Here is a 15800-nt window from a genome sequence, read left to right as displayed (position 1 = left end):
TGTATTAATAACATTTTAGTATATTATATTAAAATTTAATATTAATGAAATGTGTTCAAAAAGTGCCTTCAGCATGAAGGTGCAGCATCTATGTGTTGCTGTGTTCCGTTATGTGACATCAAGGTTTAATTCTGTTCTCTTTGATTAAAGGACTAGACAGGACACTTGCTATAGGGGATGGATTCATTTCAATTTATTTATAGATAATGTAAATATGTTGATTAATTGTAAACATTTTTCATAATGTGTCTGTAAATAAGTAGCTTAGATACAGTGATTATATATATAAAAATATAATACACACACACACCTATAGATAGATAGAGTTGTGGCTTCTCTTCTTCATAGATCTGAAAACAAGTCTCCCTCATGTTGCTGATCTCTCCTGCCACCTGATCCTTTTCAGAAACTGAAAAAAAAAAAAAAGACATTTATAGCTTTAAAGGGTCATATTAACATAACATTACTGAAACTATAAAAACAGATTTTAAAAAGGTTAAAGTAAACAGAATACAAAAACACTGACTAAGAGTATGCACTGTCACAAACCAAACTAGCTAACATTAGCTTGTTAGCTTGAGAATATATACCTTCAAAGTGGTTGATATAACTCAAAACATACAATTTGAAGCCCTTCTCCATTTACCTGAAGGAGCGACTGATCGATGTTCACTGTAATCCGTGGAAGTTCTTGCTGATAGCTTGTGTTTATTAACTAAAAGTATCACAAACAGAACATGAATTAAACAGAACACAAATACCTGAAGGCTTCACTGAAAACTGAGGCACAACCTTCTAACCTAATAAAAAGCCAAGGAACCAAACACAACAATAAACAATGACTTGACAAAGATAGCCACTAAAGGGCAGGTATAAATAAGGCAACACATTAGGAACAAATTGGAAACAGCTAGGTGACAGGACGCATGACATTCAACAGGGTGTAGTAATCTACCTGCTAGCCCCCTCTGGTGGTCAGACAGGGAATTGTCCCAGTAGTTCTTCACAACAATTCACTTTGTGTCTAGGACAACTTACTGTTTAGTCCTTAGCTCTGTATCACAGACTATAAACATTTCCATTGCATATAGCGCGTTAAGTATCAGATTCAACCAATATTTAAAGATATTTTAATGTGAAATCAACCTAATTTATCAATTAAATTCCTCGACAAATGTAACTTGCAAACTTTACAAAGCGGAGCTTCAGAGTCCCGGAAACACGACAATGATGAACAGCACATAAACCGGAAGCATGCGGGAATATAACGGGACGATAAGTTTAATGCAGATTTGCCATGTGTCATATTTGTGTGCTTCATGTGTTGGTCATTCACACAGAACGTGTTTTATTCCTTATTCCTTTTCCATTATTTTTAATGAATGCGACATACGAATGTTTGACCGCTGCGCGCGCATCTTTTGCAGCCCCTCGCGCGTCTCATGTTCAATAGGGATGGGCGATACCACTTATCTTCTTTTCGATCCGATACCAAGTACTTTCAAGACAAGTATTGCCGATATTGATACCGATACCGATACTTCTATGAAATATTTTTATGTAAGTGATTTTATAGTGTCTTTTGAGCCATCATTATTAATATTAAATAAACTGCAATAGACACGAGTTCTTTTTGCTGCATTTGTTTAAAAATACTGAACACTATTAATCAAATAGCAACTTGTACAATAAATATATAACATATTCTCCAAACCGTTTTCAATATTTGTCACGTAATGTTTCAACATTTCTTCCCTTTACAGGTTTTTGAGATGAAACAAGTGAATGTTGACATGTTAACAATTTCCTCCTGAGCCTTTTTTTTTCTTTGACTGATCAACTCTCTTGCTTTTTAAATAAATAAATAAATAAATAAATAAATAAATAAATCAATCCCTGATTAAAGTCAATAGGCTGGAATGCACTGAAAATCAAACCAGGGATGTCTGTGAGGCTAGAAACACTTTAAATTATTTACATGTCAAATCAGCTGAACTTCAGGTTGAATCTTACATTTAAGTTAGAATCTTCATTTGTGCATGTACTGCTATACACAGCCCATCTGTGTAAAACATTAAATGATAGTTCTAGACCTGATTTATAAGTTTTCGTGAAGGAACAAGAGAATGTTGACATTTTTCCCCTTTAGCCTGTTTCTTCTTTGACTGATCAACTCCCGTGCTTTGAAAAAATTCTCTCAGAAGGGACAGATGATGCAGTGATCCCAAGATATTTTTTTTGCTGAGAGCTGGGAAGCTTTGTTCATGATTTCTCCACCAAACTAATGGGTCTTGTTTTCGGGGAACTATTTTTTTTTTTCAGCATAGCGACGCATTTCAATTATAGAATCACTGCTTCCGGATTGTTGTTGTTGTGCTGATAGAACCTGCAAGTCAAATTCCCCCCATATGCCTCCTTTAGCTGTAGATGATGCAGCATGTGGGGTCACTGGAGGAGTCACTGTCACTGATGAGGCACAGCTTGCTGTAGGTTCTAACACAGACCTTAATACAGATGTTGAGGTAGCTTCTAGTGGTGCAGCAGCCAAGTGGACATCCCGCATTTCAGATAGGAGTCGCTTTTTCACAGCTTCTACATGATCTTTGTCACGAAATGCCAGGTGTTTAAACCTAATATCAAGAAAGGTGCTGGCAGCAAGGCTGTGTATGGTTTCAATCCCACGGAATCTACGCTGACATTGCTGTGCCAGTTCTGTGGCAAAAGAGCTACCTTGATGCTCACTGGCAGCAGTTGCTCTAAGCAGCAGTGATACTAGAGGAATGACCTTTGAGACAGAAATGTATTTTTCTGCTGATATTTCATGTGTTGCCTCCTCAAAAGGTTTCAAGGCCTCAGTGATCAGGTGAATAAGAGACTGCTCTTCATTTGTAAAGCACAGGTCACTCTTCCCAAGTAAACTGAGGGCTGTGGTAACTGGATCTATTTGTTCATGTAGCCTCTCCAACATGTAGAAAGCTGAATTCCACCTGGTTTCAACTGAAATAATCAGTTTATGTTCTGCCACTTTTAGTTGATTTTGTATCTGTTTAAGCTTCTCTGTGGCTTTTGTGCTGTGGTGGAAAAAGGATAAAATGCTTCTGCATTTTTCCAGCAGGTGAGAGGTCTCAGGAGATGCTTTTATTGCATCTTTGACCACCAAGTTTAATGTGTGGGCAAAACATGGGTAATGCTTCCACCCAGCCTTATGTACTGCAGAAACCATATTCGCACCGTTGTCTGTGACAACTGCAAGCACCTTTTGAGTTATGCCCCACTCTTCAGCTATTCTTTTCAGCTCTGCACTAATATTGTCAGCTGTGTGCTGTAGGCGGAAATGGCAGGTTTCTAGCACAAATGTCTGCATTTGCCAGTTGTCAATAAAATGACAGGTCACAGATAAATATGCTTCTGTGGACCTTGTGGTCCACATATCTGTTGTGAGAATGACATGGTTCAATCTTGTAATGCTGCCTTTACTTTGGCTTTACAATCAGCATACATGTTGTTAATTGTGCCCTCCATCAGCTTTTTCCAGCTAGGGATCTGGTAACGTGGATCAAGAATCTTGACAAGAGCAATAAATCCTCTGTCTTCTACAACTGAGATTGGCTGGAGGTCCCTAACAATCATCTCTCCTATGCTTCTTGTAATTTCTGATGCTCTCTGTGAGTCATCTATAAAATATAATACATATATTATGTTCTTAAAGCTGTGTTACAGGCATTAAGAATTTATAATGATAGTAAATCCTTCCCAGGTATTACTTGACACTTAAACTACGTAATTTATTTAATAAACATGTTTTAAATTCTATAAACAATATATAAATGATTTCATTAAGAATATCCATCAGGTATCAGAAACAAAAATAGATATAGGCTGATTAAAAATGTATAAAAGGTTTTAATAAAAATCCTACTGTTTAAAATAAAATATCCAGTTTAAATACTTATATGTAGTATATATTATTATATTATATTATATATATATATATATATATATATATATATATATATATATATATATATATATATTGTTTTTTGACAAATGTCACATAAAGCTTCATCATTATTAACTGGAGTGAAATAACTCCAGATTATGCTTCGTCTTTTTTTCAGTCATGACCGCAGCCATACACTCAAACAAACCCCTTTTAAACCTGCCTTGGACTGAGTGAGCGAATGCGGTGGAAGAAGAAATAGTTCCCATTGACGTTCCAATTTAAGTGTATTTATATACTATACAGCATACTACTTCTATGAAAATGTTCTAAAATTACTTGTTTAAAAAAACAGATAGGTTCGATACGTGCTTTTGAGAATCGATTCTTTTGATACAGTGGCAGTATCAAAAATATCGATACTTTAGGATCGATCCGCCCATCCCTAATGTTCAAATGATTTGCAATGTCACTCACAGAACATTGGACCAATCAGAAGGCCCCAGAGGCGGGGCAAGCGTTGTAAGCTTCGTTTATAGCAGCAGTCTGCCGGTTAGTGTTTGAACCTGTCTTAAGTGAGAAGATGGGCGATTACTCACTACTACATGTAATCAGTATCAGTGTATACGATTGTTAAATGCCTTAATTTTCCAAGGAATCCGTTGTAATATGTCTAAAATGGTTCTTAAATGTTCCAGTTGTTTTGTCCAGGTGTGGAGGACATAGTGCTTTCTTCCTAGAGGAGCAGAGTGCTGGGGTTGTGCTTACAGAGCCTGAGTGGATGCTGTGACCACAGGCACAGTTTAGGACACACACTGACCCAAACTCCCCATCCTGAGACTTTAGAGGATATCTGTATTTATTAGTTTTAAACTGTGTGCAGCAAATTGTGGAATAAATGTGTTTTAATTACATTTATAGCATCACTCTGCAATGCATTTAACCCTAAATCCTTCTGCACCTTTTGTGGTGGCATGCAACTCCATAATGATGTTCATCTGTCTCTAGCAAACAGACAGAAATAAAGAGTCTAGAAATAATTTCTAATTTAAAGACTTATATTGAGCTTTACTTTGACAAGAAGCCATTGTTATTATATGAATAAACAGCTCTCGCTCTCTCTCTCTCTCTCTCTCTCTCTCTCTCTCAGGCCTTAATATAAAACAGTAACACTCACTGCTTTAATAAAACTTTATTTTATTTTTTTATTTTTTTCAACCTAGGACAGAACTAGCAGTAACAGCCCTCGACACAGAATTATAAAAACTGCAGCAATAAAACTACTGCAATGGGCAGAAACAGAAGTGCAGAGTCAAATACTTAAAATTATTATACGGAAAAACAACAATTGTATTTTATATCAAACAAGCACATCTTGTATAAGCAAGAACACTGCTGTAATGGTAGCCCTGAACATTCAGACTAAAGCTTTTGTTATCTTTCCTGGTTTCTGGAACAGTGTTTATTCTTCTTTTTCCACAGGTAGTCTGCCTCCTGAAAATATCGGGGAAAGAGCTAAAAATGTGATAAAGAGAAATGCAGCAGACTTTCATATAGTCATATTAAACTGAATATCTAGCTTTTATTAACGGTCATCTTGAAAATATTGCATGGGAAATCTGTGCTTTATTACAGCACCAGCATGGACTTGGTCATTTCCTGATCAGTGCATATGTCTGTCTCTGATCCTGCTGACCCTGACCGTATTAATTAAATCTTCTCACTTGTTTAAGACAGGTTCAAACACTAACCGGCAGAGTCGCGAGTCAGTGACGTCACTTTACTGATTGGCTAGAGAAGGGCAGTAGGTTGAGAAGCAGTGGACCAATGGGGACTTTTATCCCTCCCCCTAATCTGCATAAAACTCTATGCGTAATTTTTGGAATAACAAACACTAGCATGCTGGAAAGAACAAACTAGCATCCTTGTTATTCACGTGTTTTATTTATTTTTACTAGTACGATATTTTTTCTTATGAGTACGATTTTTTATTTTACGAGTACGATACTTATGGTGCAGATTTGACGCCATAGTTTGCTCTTTCCAAAAATCACAAGTAGAGTTTTATGCAGATTAGGGGGCGGGACAAAAGTCTCCATCGGTCCACTGCTTCTCAACCTACTGCCCTTCTCTAGCCAATCAGTATCAAACCTGGATTTTATATGGAGAAAAGGGCCACATTACATTAAAAAGGCTGAACTACTCTAAGAATATGTAGATGGAGGATTACAAGTCATAGATTTTTGTGCTAATGGCACACTTCAAATTAATTAGCTTAAGCACAATGTATTGGAACAAGGTATTGATCTTCTCTTAAAATGTAACTTCCATATTCCCAGATTACCGGTTTAACTATCAGCATTTCACCAGCAGGCAGTTTAATTTTGAAACTTATATACAGTCATAACTTTACACCACATAGAACTCCAATATGGAATAATAAATATATTCTACATAGAAGAAAGTTAAAATATTTATTGAAGAATGGATGCAGAAGGGTATTTGGTCAGTGACTCTTTTGATGGATGATAATGGCTTTACCTTAGACATGAACAATTGTGCATTAAACATAGCTTAAACTGCACAAAATCCCAATTTGATTCTGTTTTGAAGGCTATTCCACCTCCACTTCTTTTAATGGGAGAAAATACACTTACAACACAATCAGTTGCTACAACCCTTCCTTTACTTATTGTTAATGGCAACGATTTTAAAAAGCAAAATCTTATGAACCAATTTCTGCGCTATCACCTCACCATCATAATTTATCCGATTCTCTCAAACAGGATTACAGTTAATCAGATTTTCTCCAAACAAGACATTCATAAAATTAGAACTATGTATCATATACCACTGTCAGAGGCTTAAGAAAACATCTCTGATAATGTGCACAGATGTTCTGCAATAGACAAACATTGTGTTATTAATATCATGAGCTTTACTTACATGCTTTAGAAATGCCAGAAGACTTTGGCTTGGTGTAAGAAAAAATGCATATGATGTGTGAGCAAGTTGCTTAACTGCTATAAGGCTGTGTCCCTCAGTTTGTCTTGCAGTAAATATAACATGCTACTTTCCTCATGACTGTTGCTCTTTTGAGTTTGAGGTGCTGGGAAAAGTATATTAATATGTGGAATAAGATTTATTAAGTGCAGAATGACATATTAGATTGCCGTTATTTCTGTATAACATGCTTTCATCTGATCTGCATGGTATTACAAAAATACTGTATGAAGATGCACATTTCTGTTTGTGTTAACTATTAGGATTATTTTTTCTACTCACTATTTAGAATATTTAGAATATTTAGAATATTTAGAATATTACTATAGTTGTGGGTGTTGATAAGCAACCTGATATTGTAAGTTTTTAAAAACTCATTTTTTAGGTTTTGAAATGCTTCACCACCTGCGTATAACAGGTTCTGTGTGTTTAACTGACAATATATCTGTCCTGTTTAGATCATTTGAAGAATGCTGACATATCTGAAACGTTTTCTACACATCAAAATCAAAATGAATACATGGCCAGTAAGTTGTAATCAGTCTCTTTTCTAATTTATGAATGTTACTGTACCCCTCCTAGTAGCCAGGGTCAGTAAATATCAATCAGTTATCTTCTACTGTGCTTGTGTAAACATTCACACACTTCAAAAGTCACAAAATGATGTATGACACAATATTTGCAATATATTTCACTTCAAATTGACATGCGGTGACGGTACATTCGCAAGTTGACTATGCAAATTCCTCAGTGTTGAGTTCTCCCTCTGTGTTATCTACTCAACTGGGTTTGTCACATGACCTCCCACTGCTCCCCTCCTCCAAAAACCTTGTTGACTGGGTTTCTCTTTACTGCACTGTTTGCTACTGAGCCTGCTTCATCAGCAATATGACACGCAAACCATCGATTAGCCTGTCAGGTCCTCTCCTGTATTTGTGTGCTTAGGTGTTTTAAAGATATTTCTTTGCATAGGGCACCCAGTATAATTACGTTGGCTGATTTACTTCCAGGATTCTACTCCATCTGCTGGTATGGCCACTACAGGGTAGCTGATCAACACCTTGCTTCTGGCAGTGCAACACGTAGACATTTACGAATGCCAAATGTGTTACCATTACATGACTTACATCACTTCATGACTTTGGTGGAATCCTTTGACACTACCACATGAAGATATTGACCCTTTGGCTGCTTTTATGTATTTCAAGTCAAAGTCAAAGAAGTTAAGTCAAAGAAGCTTTATTGTCACTTCAACCATATACAGCTGATGCAGTACACAGTGAAGTGAAACAACGTTCCTCCTAGACCAGAGGTGCTACACATAACACAGACAAAGCACAGTGACGCAGACAAACATAGAGCTAAACTTTCTTCTTGTTTTGGAGGGAATCTGTAGAACAAAAATTAGAGAAATTATTTTTACATTACATTTAGCTTTACACAAACACTGGTTCAGGTCACAGACTTAGGATACCATCAGCATAAAAACTAAGTTTTTTTTTTTTTTAAATGTACATACAGCATGCAACAATATATAAAACAAACAGGGAAAAATATGAGGTAGTTTAAGTGTTTCAGGAAGAGGTAGGTCTTCATCTGTTTGAAGACGGTCAGTGACTCAGCTGCATGGACATCTAGGGGAAGTTAGTGCTAGTGGATCAGAGGGAGCGAGGTGCAGTGCGAGGAGTAATAATTGATTTGAGGTAAGATGGTGCTGGTCCATTGTTAGCTTTGTAGGCCAGCATCAGTGTTTTGAATCTGATATGTGTAGCTACTGGAAGTCAGTGGAGGGAACGCAGCAGTGGGGTGGTACTGGAGAACCTAGACAGGTTGAAAACAAGTCATGCAGCTGCATTTTAGATCATTTGAAGTGGACAAATTGCATTCAGAGGTAGACCTGCCAGTAGAGAGTTGCAGTAGTCCAGTCTCTAAATGACAAAAGACTGAACAAGCACCTGAGTAGGCTGTGTGGATAGAAATGGCTGAATCCTTCTGATGAAAGTGACATGAGTGTGTGTCATTAGTAACATGGGAGGAAAAGGATGGTGCATAGTTAGCCCAAGGTTGCGAGCAGTGGCCAAAGGGGAGATCATGGAGTTGTTCAGAGATCTCCCAAGATCCTGGTCTGGGCATGAATCACCTGGGATGACCAGCAGTTCAGTTTTAGCTGACGAGCGGACACGCTGAGATCCGAGCAAAAGCAGTATCATAACATTTTAATTGGAATATTTAAATAGAACAATGTTTTATAAATTGGAAGTCTTTTATTTATTTATTTATTTTTATTGGTGCATTATTACGGTTGGCAATCAAAACACTTCCTTGAGGTTTGGGGAAATTTAGTTTGTCTCTTACAGATAAATGAAATGCTATGACTAAATTCCTGTCACTATAATGAAATACTATTACCTTTCCAAATGTGTATTTTAGTATTTCTTTTTAGGCATCAACTAAAAAGGAAATGACAGCAAAAAATGGTCATATAAGGCTTTTCCAGGGCCAGGCTTCTTTTGGTGATTTTCATTTTCATACAAACCTTATACTTGTTTGTATAAATGGCTTAGGAAGCTTTGTCATGAATGTGTGGACGGATCTGATGGATTATTCAATTTGAATGTTGATTGGTGAAACATTGGAGGTGTAAGTTGGATGGGTTCTGTTGGATGTTGATTTTATTCTGTACATTTTGCAAATTTAGTTAGCATTCCCCTTTTCTATGATGCATATAAGGCAAAATATTTTAAGTATGCTGATTATTTCAAATAATGCACAAGTGGGGAATAACAAAAATGTTTGTAGTTTAATTTCTGGGCATCTAAAGCATGATCATGAAAGCTGAAAACAAATAAAAACTATTAAATCATAAATTTTAGTAATAATTAAGGGATAAAGAATTATTCCCACCAATACAAACAACACTCTATAGGATTCATTTTGAAGATACTATTAATAGTGCTAAAATATCAAGCATTTAGCCTTCAATCAGAGAAATTTCTAATCATTATCCTCTCAACATACTGTCTTATTCCTTATCGATTTCAGCAAACACATTAGAATCTACACACAGGGACAATTCAGGATACACACGTTACTCTGGGCTTTTCCAAGTTTTAAAACACTTTTACAATCTGCACATAGCAAGTTCTGTGTCTTTAACTGGCAAAATATTTGTCCTGTATAGATATCTTAAAGAGTGCCAGCACATCTGAAATGTTTCTACACATCAAAATCAAAGTGAAGACAAGACCAACAATTTTGCCATCAAGCTTTATTTTTAATTTTCCTAGACAACAATCACATCATGACTCCGCTGGAATGTTTTGACACAAGGACATGAAGATAATTAACAGATTCTAACTGCCCCTGTGACTTTTGGCTGCTTTTAAGTCTTTCTTCTTCTTTTTCTTCTTTAGTCTCTGGAAGGATCCTGTAAAAGAACGCAAAAAACAAACAAAAAGAGATGTTAATGGAATTCCATAAACATTAACTTATAGTGCATTAAACATTAACTTAATCATTTTTTCACTTATATTTGCATTTAATATCATTAGCATAACAACTTGTTTTTGTATGACAATTATAATTTTTATAATTTTACAGCTCATTATTACATTCAATTTTGGTTTATTCTGCTGTTCTGCACTGACCTTGACTTGGCACCAATCGCACGACAGGATCCCCTCATAGTTTGGTCGTTTTACAAAGTCTTCTTGCAGACATCCATTTATCAGCTCACAGCATGCTGTATGGGCATTAATACAATTGATTAAAACAGAAAATTGTGAACTTTATAAAACACAATTCTTCATATTCACATTTTCTTTAAGCTTTCCAGTTTTTATACAGGTCTAAAAGTAAAGATTTTTATATTTCCTTACCTTTAGAGAGACCATCAAAGGACAGTGGGATAGGAACATCTAAAGTGTTTTCTCCCCATGTCAGGGTACAGAGGAGGAGACCCAGATCCCGGACAGTAGACACCACGTCCCCGAGAAAATGAGTAGCTAACCAATTAATTGGAAGGAAAACTGGAGGGCCTAAATGAAAGGCAGAGAAAGAGTATCATCAGCAAGGTCACAAAAATGATCCAACAATGAATTCCCATTAAATCTACTCCTCCCTGAGGTACACTTACCTCCAAATGCCCTGTAGGTCCACATTCCCGGCAGTGAATTAAAGCCTGAATTATTTTGCTCATGATGATTCGAGCCATTTCAGGAACTTGCCATGACACTGTGTCTGTGTTGTCCTGGGTACAGTTTAGACTGTTGCTGCAGACAATTTAGGAGCTCATGGAATAGCGGGCTTTGCTAAGAATTTTACTGGCTTTTTGTTGTTTTTGTATGGCACAAGTTTCGTTGGATCACATGAGGTTAGATCAGGAGCTTCCAGCCTCAGAACAAAAGAAATACATGGGACTCATGTGAGAGCAGCCCTAGACAGTGGCAGCAGCTGTTTTGGAGTTAAAAAAACTTGTTCTTTGTCTAAATCACTTTCCCATTTCCATGTTGTCAGTGGCTACACTCCTGACATTACCCATAATCTTTTTGAAGGCATTGTGCCTGTTTTAAAAGCACACTGTCTCACATTATTGATATCAAAGAAGTACATCACCTTGGACGATATTAACAATTCCATTCTACATTTCCCATACAAATGGACAGACAAAACAAATAAGCCTCATATTTTGCCACAAAATTTCTCCAGAAAAAGAACCATAGGTGGTAATGCCCATGAAAACTGGGTGATTGCTCCCATTTCTAATTGGGCCTAAGATTCCTGAGAATCCAGTATGGCAGGACCTAAAGCAGATTGTTGAGCTTGTGGTTGCCCCAGTCCCCAAAGACGAGTCTATTGCATTCCCGGAGACCAAAATTTCAGATCATAGACACCGGTATCGAGAGGTGTTTTCAAATGATAGACTGTGGCCCAAACACCACTATTTAGAACATTAGAACATTAGAACATTTAGAACATTACCCGCAGCTTATTAGGTTGTTTGGGCCTCTTGTGAGACTTTGGACTATCAGCTTTGAGGCGAAACACAGTCATGTCACTGAAGCACTGAGACACTAGCCATGAAAAGGAGGACACATTCTCTTTCACTTCTACATATGTTATAGTTGTCTTTCCATCTTGCCACAAGGTAAATACACCTGGATCCTCAAGATCACCAAACTGCCAGAAGTTCAACTTTTTTGAGGGTGTAATTTAATAATCATAGAGACAAAACAGGTTAAATATTAAAATAAGTCAGGATGAGAAATAATAAGCAAAATACTAATGCTATAAAAATAAATAAAAAGATGGAGGATGAGAGTAGCTCGTAACTAAGCAGAAATCAACATATGCACATGTGAATGTACATACACTGATTTGCCACAAAATTATATGTGTAGTCTGATCAGCCATAACATTAAAACCACCTGCTTAATATTGTGTTTCTCTGCCTATGCTGCCAAAACAGCTGACACTTCGAGTCATGGACTTCACAAAACCTCTGAAGGTGTGCTGTAGTATCTGACATCAAGATGTTAGCAGCAGATTGTTTCCATATAAGTTCTGTATGGATCAGACTTGTTCATCCAGAACATCCCAGATTGAGATCTAGGGAATTTGGAGGCCTTGTAAATACCTTGAACTCTTTGTCATGTTCCACAAACCCTTCCTGAACAATGTTTGCAGAGTGTCTGGGTGTATTTTTTTGCAGAAAGAGGACACTGCCATTAGGAAATACTGTTGCCATGAAGGGGTGTAACTTGGTCTGTTTAGGTTGCACTGTTTACTTGCTGCCTAATATATCCCACCCCTTGACAGGTGCCACTGTTATGCGATAATCAATGTTGTTCACTTCACCTGTCAGTAGTGTTAATGTAATGGCTGATCAGTGTATACTGTATGTAATAGTGGGGAAAGGGACTTGGTAAGTAGGGACTATGTGTTGGTGTATTTTGATCATGTATACCTCTTGAAATAAAACTGATTCGAATCATTTTGTTTATTTTCTCCTTTTCCTGACAGACACTGAACTAAAACCATGACATCAGCTATTCTCAGAGTAATCCTCGGTCCAGACAGCTGTCAGAGGGTGGTGTTTTCTGCTGGCCTTCCTGGTCATTTTGGCTACAGTTCATGGACCAACTTTTTGGCAATGAGTTTATGAACTTAAATTCAATGGAAAAAATTTAAGACAAAGCTACAGTCAAGGTTATATATGCATCCTGCAAACCTCTTAATGCTGATGCTCCTTTCCACTAACCAGTCATCCTGATGACACCACGTCATCCTCTCGTGACAGCACTGTACCTCTCACAACTCCAGAGTCCGCTTCTTCATGGTCTTCGTGGCCAGATACATTTTGTGTCTCACATTTTTCATATGATGCAGAGTTGAAGCTTGAGAAGGCCCATGAAGCTTTGAGAGAAACACTTCTGATCCCTGGTCCAAAGCTGAGGTCTGATATAGTAGAGGGGTTGATTCAGGAAATCGTTAAGCACAAAGTGCACGTCTCAGGCAGGGAGTTTGACCAAGTTGCAAAGGGACTAATTATGGGGCATCCATGTTTACAAGAGAAAGGCTCAGCCACCAGCTATGGGGGATGGAAGACTAGTCTTAAACACAAGCTGTCCAACTACCGCACACATCTTCGGAAAGTAGATTGTCCTGAGGTATGTGTAAATGCTTTGGTTCATAAACCAGATGGGAAATGTTGTCCTGCCTTTGCCATTAAGAAACCAAAGAGAGGTGAAGTGGCTTACTGCCCCTCCTTTCCCCTTGGAGAAAGCTACCAGTCTTTGAAGAAGATGAGGGCTGAACTCCTTTCAGATATCAAGAAGCGTAATAACAGAGAGACAGTTAGGTCTAAAATGGAAAAAACATTTGCGTTAAGAAGAAAAGAAATAATTTGTGATGCTCCCATGATCACAGAAGTACAAGAGAGATGGCCAGCACTCTTTAATGTAATGGAGGTAAATAAAAATAAAAAAAATTTATAATTCCATGACTACAGATGGTATATGCAACTGTTGGATTAATGCTTATCTTCATTGGCATGTTGTTCAGATTATTCTACAGCAGAAGTCAAATAAAACGTAAAAAAGTACATGCAGTGATGTGGTTGGCAGGTGTAGTTTTGATAAAACAAATGTCTTGTGTGTATGTCAGTGGGCTGTGTTAAAAAAATAAAATCATGTTTCAGAGTAACGCAGAATTCAAGCGTATCACAAGCATGTCTCTACAGTTTCAGTCACAGCTTGATCTCCACTCTGCAGACCTGCTGAGGGTGTCTGCAAAGCGATCGGGACAGCAGGGCAAAAAGCTTAAAAACATGTCTGCCATGATGACAGTAAGAACTTTTTAAAAATTTAACTATATATTAAATATTTGCCCTTTTGGTCAGTAAAAGATTTAGGTATCCATTACAGATCTAACAGGAGATTAAATGCCTCGGGCATTCTCAAATCACCATCACAAAATATGATGAGAGGATGATGCCAGCCTCACAAGTTAACTGTTATAGAACAGTTTTGTGTTTCTGTTGTCTCTGTATACTTTCTTCCCTTCTGCTACTGTCAATTTGACTTGTTCTGTTCTTTGTTGTACTTCTTGAGGATGACACAGATGCTATTACGGAGTGTGTCATAAAAGGACTCTGCATCTAACTCATTGAGGATCCTGACAGTCTGGTGCAGGAGTACATGGTGAGTGTGTGCTAAAGTAGGCAGTTTCAGATTTAAAAACATAATAATAATAATAATAATAATAATAATAAATCTTTTTTTCAAAAATGGAAAAATTGGCCTAAACCTTGATAAACTTAGCCAAGCCTAAGTTATACAAACATTCTTACACAGCTGCATGATTAAAAAGAAATAAAATGTAACTGACCATTAAATAAATCATTTTCATTTTATCAGGACATGGCTATCATCAACACTCTGAAGGCCATAGAGGGCACAACAGTGGGGATCTATTTTGCCAGAAGGACTTCCAGCAGTGACTATTCTGATGTTGGAGTAATCCTCGAGAGTGTGGTGGTACTTGAAGATCTGGAGAGTGTGGCCCTTGCAACTGCCATGCTGTTTGCACTTTTTTATGCCTTAAATATGAGGTACCCATCTAAGCTTCGCTACACCTTTGAGATTATTCAAAAGGTTATAATGGAGTTAGATTCAGCTGAACTATCAAGAAAGGCCCAGAGCTTGAAAACCAAACTACACCAGTGAAGAGATTTCACTGTTCTAATTCTTGATTCGTTGTTCCTTCAGATGTCATGAGCAAAAATCTTTTAGCCTTACATTGCTGGACTGAGAGGTTTCTCTTGCCAAGTTTAAGGTTACTGATGTCGTGCAGTTGTAATTACTGTCAAATTATTTGCATGTGTAATTCTATATGCTGTTTTACTGTTGTCATTCCTATGCAGTTCTCTGCATGTTTGTCGTTTCTATTTTATTTGGCAATTCGATATATTGCAGAATAATCTTGGCATTGTTGCATAGCGCCTTAATGTACACTTGTTCAGTGCATTTCTTGTTCAGTGCAATTTTATGTGGCATTTTAACTTTGCACATTTAAAGTGCAGACCCCTGCTGTTGATAAAGGATCTTGATTAAAGGTTTTGAAACAAAACTGTGATTGTTTTAAGTGATGGGAAAAGTGTGAATGTTGTTAAGATTGATCAAGAAAAAAATTATTGAAAATCAGACAATAAAATTGGACAACAAAAAATGAATAATTGCTGAACATGTAATTGTCATTTATTGTATTAATATAAGAAGTTTTTTTTCAGTGCATGTTCAAAGTTGTGTAAAGCTCAAAATACAAATATGAATCACTCTAAAACAGAGAGCTCTCTCCC

The sequence above is a fragment of the Hemibagrus wyckioides genome, linkage group LG20 (genome assembly GCF_019097595.1).
Source record: "Hemibagrus wyckioides isolate EC202008001 linkage group LG20, SWU_Hwy_1.0, whole genome shotgun sequence".
NCBI classification, from domain to species: domain Eukaryota; kingdom Metazoa; phylum Chordata; class Actinopteri; order Siluriformes; family Bagridae; genus Hemibagrus; species Hemibagrus wyckioides.
This window is presented reverse-complemented; position numbering follows the sequence as displayed.